Source organism: Nannobrachium achirus, assembly GCF_963921795.1.
Source record: "Nannobrachium achirus genome assembly, chromosome: 3".
Lineage (NCBI taxonomy): Eukaryota > Metazoa > Chordata > Actinopteri > Myctophiformes > Myctophidae > Nannobrachium > Nannobrachium achirus.
The window spans coordinates 17086554-17094013 of record NC_137812.1 but is presented as its reverse complement, the minus strand read 5'-3'; positions in this window follow the sequence as shown (position 1 = coordinate 17094013).

Here is a 7460-nt window from a genome sequence, read left to right as displayed (position 1 = left end):
AAGGCCTATATAAGATAGTGGTTTTCAACCCTTTTCATATCAAGATTTATTATTTATTCAGCATTTGAGCCACTGATCACCACTTGATGAGATTTAGCCTCTCAGATCCAAAACTAAGAATATTTAGCTGTTGTTGGATAAACAATCTCCTAACTACCGTAGCAGAGATAACAGGCAATAATTATACTACATTCTCTAATGTTGTGTACTTTTGTAAATTAAGTAATGCAGATATATGTTTAACAACAATTGAACTCTAAAGTTCATTTTACACTCACAAGAGTTAAAGATCTATAAGGGTCCATTTGGTTACCAACTTTCCATCATAGATGGGGACCACCTGGAACCCCCTCAAGGTCCACTGGTAGTCCCCGTACCACTGGTTGAAAACCATTGCTATAAGATAAAGTAGGTGCGTATGGCTGTCACGATTATGACATTTTACATGATGATTAATTTTCTCTCAAATAATTGCGATTAACGATTTATTTGTGTTTTTGTCGTTGACAATTACATTTCTGTTTGGCTTTTAGGCTTTGAAGCACGTGGTAGATATGACACATAACCTAAATATACAAAGAAATTACTGACATATTTGACAACTTTATACGTAAAAAATAACATTGATAGTGGAAATAGCCGATCTACAAGTTCACAACGCGTTGCGATGCGACGCGTTGTGCGCTTGTATATCTGCTATTTTCACTATTTGAACATATATAAACATTTTTCAACATGTTAACGATTATGACGATTATCACAAAATAATTGCGATTATGTCAAATAATTGCGATTATGTCAAATAATTGCGATTATGTCAAACAATTGCGATTAGACGATTATGTAATAATTGTGACAGCCCTATAGGTGGGTATGGCGGGTGTTGCAACTGATGCAGCTATGGGAATGGAACAGATTTTGGAGAAATCCGCAAATGGCAGATTTCTCAAAAATCTGCTCCATTCCCATTGCAATGCATTGGCAGAATCTGCTTATCAGCTGGCAACCAACACCTTTTTCCGCCCCGCTCCCCGTAGCGGGGCGTGTCAGCGGCACTTTAAATAAAAATAACTTTTCCACCACTGCATGCCCAGTACTGTTCAGTTGAGACACTTTTTTTACACTTATCACCTCGCATATCCAGGAATTCATACAGTACATAGTCTGTCATAACAAATATTACCTAACAGCTTTATAGGGGAAACATTGTGAATTACTAGTTATTTACATACAGTATTGTGGATAAAGCAGAAAATTCAATGTCAGAAAGCTTTTTTTTTTTTATGTTTCAGCTGAATTGTGTTTAATATTGTCATGATGTGAACAAGGATGACGAATCAGGTAGGATCCTTAGATTCTGATAGGCCTGGTGGTGGTCACTTCCTGGCCAATCAGCAGCTCTCCTCCTTGACGATCAAGATATCCATTCTGGTCGTCCTGGAGAAGAAACAATGATGTGACAGTCAGTAGGTGTGGGTCGGAGAGGCTGAGGTCTGTGTCAGCCGAGAATGTGAGAGTGCATCCCTGTTACAATGTGCTACACCACTGGGAGATGGATTGCTGAGGTGGAGTGCCACTGGCACACCTACCATCAGCTCCCAGTACTTACTGCACAGCTGCACAAGCCTAGCCGTGCTACTCATACACTGAAGTGGCATGTGCCTGGCATCCAACCCATGACCTTGTGGTCCAAATGCCTCTACCGATTGGGCTACCCGGACATACTTTTAAAAGCATGTACTTTGTCCACCACATGGCTATATTGCATTTGTAATCACCCCTCGTGTACTGTAGGCCTATCTTTTTCCATGTCAGTCCTTGTCTAGTCATTGTCTAGTGTTGTATCATGTTAGATTGTTTGTGATATCCTGTGTTTGGGTTCGCATCACCCCGGTATGTCATGCCCGTCTATAACAACACCCAAAAAGTGGTTATCTCCCATGAAATTCACTGAATGAAATGGAAAAGGGCAACTCCAACCAGGGGCGTCACAAGGGGGGGGGGGGGGGGGGAGTGGGACTTACTATAGGGCCCAAGGTGGAGGGGCCTTAATTATTTTATACTTTAGCTATTGAAAAATAGCAGATATATAAGCTCACTGCGCGGCACTCTGTGCCACGCAGTGAGCTTGAATATCTGCTATTTTTCAATAGTTAATGTACCCAGGGCCCGTCTATAACAACGCCCAAAATGGGGTTATCTCCAGTGAAAGTCAATGCCATCACTGAATGAAATGGAAAAGGGCAAGGCAAATCCAACTCCACGTGTGCTCTCCCTGAGAACGGAGCAGCTATGTACATAACCATACTCACTGTATCTGGACACACAGGGTACAGTCGTTGGCATAGGTGTTGCCATCGCTGCCACACACAGGAGCCAGATTGAGAGGACACGCCATGATCTCCTCTCCCATGTCGGGGCAAGATGGCTGCCGAGCACAACCATGTGGTATGGACAGAAGGAAAACAATAATAATATAATAAATACTCTGAATTCGTTTAGCTATGAGAGTGTACTGTACGTACTATGGAACTTCGGGTCCATTTGATTACATGTGTACATTTCTCAGAGTCACACATTGAATTAATACTGAGGATTTTATTGTGTGGCAAGATGAAATGTAACAGTCAACAGGATTTGTACAACATTACAACCAATCAAATGAATGGAGGGCAAAGTACTAACATTTCCACTTTTTTATTGGCACACACCAGTAAATGAACGCCAATAACCTCACATTCTATCATGGATCAGGAGCCAAGACAATAAATGTATGTTGTACAGCACTGGTTCTCAATATGGGGTCCTTGAGGCCAGGGGTTTCCAGGGGATCCCAAGCTAAATTTAGGAAACAAACTGACCCTTTACGGCGCTGTAACTCAGAGAGTTACAGGTCCATTTGTTTCCATTTGAGCAAAATCTTACACTGAGGATTTAAAATGACAGTGTAGATTAGGGTCTCAGATACAAATTGTATCAAGGAGGTCTGTGGTCTAAATAAATGCATATATCAAACTGAGCGTCCTTGAAATTAAAAGGTTTGAGAGTTGCTGCTGTACAGTATATATTGTAATTGATGATGTGAACCAAGGCCAAAAACACTCAGAGGAGCTCGTCACACATATCTTTTTTGCCATATCTTCATATAATTGGTCCTCACTATGATTGATCCTCATTGTATGATTGATGGCACCATTTCCATCTACTCACGTCTCATTGGTGGACAGTTCAGAAGCCTGCCTACCAATGACATCATCGATGGGTTATCCCAAACTAATGGAAACTACAGCCTTTCCTCTTCTTGGAAATATATATGAAATAGAAGCCAATCCTTTAATAAAAAATACAAACGTTTTAAACGATCATATCTGCCTACTGAAGATGTCACTGGTATGAAGGTTTCTGAGCTGTCCACGGCTTCGCTGAGACAAGAGAGTAGACAGAAATGTTGCCATCTTATTAGAATGAGCATTAATGAGGACCACTTGCAAGTATATGAAGATAGGTTGAACATGGGTGAACGTGGTCTTTTAATCTTTTAAAGGGATAGTTCACCCCCAAAATGACTTTTTTCTATTGAATATTCACCCCACGGATTCCTGAATCCATGGATATGTTTTCGTTTTTGTTGCATTCCTAAACCTTTTCTATTGATTACTCACAGCATGGAGACTTGAGTTCAATAATATTTTTTTGTATTTGTCGCATTCCTAAAAAAATATTATAGTAAATTTACCCCCACTGATTCCGGATGGGGACATGAATGCATTTCGGTTCCCATCCGTAATCAATGAGGGTAAATTTATTGTAATAGAATGCGACAAAAAAATAAAAATGTTATTGAACTCAAGTCTCCATGCTGTGAGTAATCAATAGAAAAAAACTCATTTTGGGGGTGAACTATTCCTTTAAGTCTAGGAGACTAAGAACATTCATGTTTAAGAAAGGGGTTTTATCACCTTTCTCAGAACACCAGATTTTTCCTCTGCATCTGTGGAAAAAAAACAGATTATGAATGGTTTGATTGACTTATGGTTTGATTGTAAAATATGGTGAATCAATATTGATTACATGAGCCCCTAAACAAGGCTAAAATATAAGTAACAACAATTGTATCGGTGCTGTTATTATTTATATCAGACTCTGATTCTGAAGAATACATTATACTAAATTAATCTGTAATCCATATCTAACAGATTAATAGGTCAACCCCATCTGAAAATCAATGCCTTGAAATGATTTGAAATATCAAAATTTTCCCCATAGACCAATTTTAAACCTGGTTAGATTTTGTATATCTACAAGCCCACAGCTGTAGTTTTGCTAGCCCTTACGGGCAAATTGTTACAGTAACACAGATTGTATTCTGTAAGTAGTTAAACGTTAAAAGGTGCTGTACAGTCTATTGTTAAGACGTTAAAGCTCTATATTCTTAAAGTAATCCTTGATATAGAGTGCTTGTTCAGAAACAGCAGTAGCAGCCAATTTAGCATTTTCAGGTGGGTTACAAATTTCATCCGATCAGGAGAGAGAGAATCATCATTTATCGTCTTGCGATCCATCCAGTACCAATTTTGTCTTCTCATTTATTTGTTTCATCACTTAAATTTTTACTTGACTGCCATATAATTCCCTCTCCTGACCTGAATAGGGCTGTCACGATTATGACATTTTACATGACGATTAATTGTCACTGAAATTATTGCGATTAACAATTTAATTGTGTTTTTGTCATTGATAATCACGGTTCTGTTTGGTTTTTAGGCTTTGAAGTTGCACATAGCAGATATGACCTAAATATACCAAAAATATATTGTGAGATTGTCATAATTGATTATGACAAAATAATAGACGATTATACACTATAATAATTGTGACAGGCCTAGACCTGAAATGTATTTTCTGTTTACTAGTACAAAGCTGGAGAGAACCCTGTTACTGAACAAACCACTGCTATCAGAACCTAGAGGTATTTAACACTTATTTAAATCATGTTGAGAAAATAACCTAAGCTAAAGTTTTATCTGTTACCTGCAGCAGTGAGGATGAGCAGGAGACCCAACAAAAGCACTTTGGCGGTCATCGTGTTCAACAGCGTCTGTCTCTATGCCTCCACAGAAAGGTACAGACTGCAATGTCTGTGGGAACGCAACAGCTGAGAGGTACACAGGCTCACGTCATGCATACAGCATCCACATACAGCACAAACGCTGTCGCGCACTCGCGTACACACACACACACACGCATGGCATGTGCGTCTGTGTGTGGGGCGGCTGTCTAATCATCAGTTCACTGGTTGGCCTCCTGGTCCCTTTAGCAAGGCACTTAACCCCTAACCGCTCCTCCTGAGGGCTCTCCATAACCATCTGAATAGCCATCTGCTGGGTGAGTAAATGTACCTACAGTAGTTACTTTCCATCAGCGTTCACATTTAACCTCAGATTAAATTATTTATCGTATCGTCCCCAACTCTGAATTGTTTTTTAGATTAATCTCATTTCATCCCGTCCATGTGTTATAATTTAGACCAGCATTTTATTGTATAGCATCCCTATGTTGGGAATGTCATTATAGGCAGACATGTTCTCTTTTCGCTTGGCGACACGTTGAGAGCTCTTGTAGATCCACTATTTTTGCTATTTTAGAAATGGGGCTTGCACTCAGTGGTAGCTTACTTTTTGCCGCCCACTATTTCTTTCTGAAATTACGCCTCCATTGTCAACTGCAAGAACGAGGCTCTCTACGAGCCTACGTTGAACGCTATCCCCACTACACGCCTCCGCCACCACCTCGGCACCGTGTTTCTAAATAGGATGTAAGTAGGTAAGCCTTGCCCATAGGGCAGGAGCCTATCTCCTGTTTCCATAGCGTGAGGCAGCTTGATGTTCAAGTCCACCCCTGGACATGACGATTGTACTCTATATGTCACAGGGACTTACCCCCGAGCAACCCTTGATGCTGAGTGCCAAGCAGGGAGGCACTGGGTCTTTGCTATGATCAAACCCCGACCTCCCAGCAGTCTCAGGGCAGACTCATAGCACAAGGCCACAGAGCTGGTGCAAAATAGGATGGACACACCTGTGACCTGCATATGATGCTTATGGTTCTAAAGAACATGTACATGCACACACGCGCCCGCGCCCGCACACGCACACAAACGCGCGTAAGCATATGATTCTAACATCCTAGATATAATGTACTGTATATACCTGCTATATTATGTCCCTGTTTGTTCATTTTAATCTGTTATCGAACCTCTTTCCCTTTGGTCTCCTCTACCTCTGTCCTCTCTCTTCTCATGGAGCACTACAAAATGATGGAGCACGCACATGAAAACAAGCATCTCAGCCACTGCTTTACCAGTGGCGTCAGTTCAGAAAAAGCTAAGGTATGGCAACATGACTGGTGTCTTGCACGCGCTTGTGCAATACCTTAGCAACAGGCATGATACATTTATTTTAAGAAGTACATTTTATTTCTTCTCCTGTTTTTACGGTTTCTTGGGCTGGATATGGCAGCCTGGAACAGTTGTTCAGGTGCACCTAAACTTGGCATGTTAGTAAATGTGCCACAATTAACAATAATGCATTGCACCTGTGCAGCCTACCTGTGGAACCTGGGAATATACCATTCTGTCAAGATGGGGAGAATACAAGTGTGGAGAATATAATTATAATACCTTGTGAAAGTGACCATTTTGTAAAACTCTACATTTGTAGTTATTTTACTGTAATTTAACTACATAATAACCAGCACAGATAGACAAAGACATTCGTGGATTTATATTTAAAAGTAGCTTTTATTTTCCCCCCTGCAGACCCAGGGTATAGCAGCTGCATACCCCTGCCATACCCAATTGACACCCCTGTGCTTTACACAGGTCTGTAAAACTGTAATGTGAGGAATGAAACGGATTCTGATTATAATGTGATTTGCAAAAAAGGGAAGAGACCAAGGCACTCTTGTGGGGGAAAAAAGCCTATGCATGGCAACGATTAAAAAAAAGATACACCTATACCCGTCGATGCCTTCTTCAGGCCAGGGTGACTAAAATAGTCAAAGAATTAAAAGGCCTTATACTAGTCTGGCTAATAGACTAAATGCTTTTAATGCTTTTCAATTGTGTCACCCATGTTTGGGGATTTTTCCTCCAGCCAATCAGATGCACTGCTGGTCTCTTTTGTCTCTTTTTGCTCTGGAATGAAGGATGTGTTGTGGAATGGAGGCGGGAGGTGAATGGTCGTTTGGTTATCTCTGTCAGAGAGCTCACTGTGTACACTCCCTATACTGAGTAACTAGTAGTCGATTGTGTGTGTGTGTGTGTGTGTGTGTGTGTGTGTGTGTGTGTGTGTGTGTGTGTGTGTGTGTGTGTGTGTGTGTGTGTGTGTGTGTGTGTGTGTGTGTGTGTGTGTGTGTGTGTGTGTGTGTGTGTGTGTGTGTGAGCGAGAGAGAGACATTAA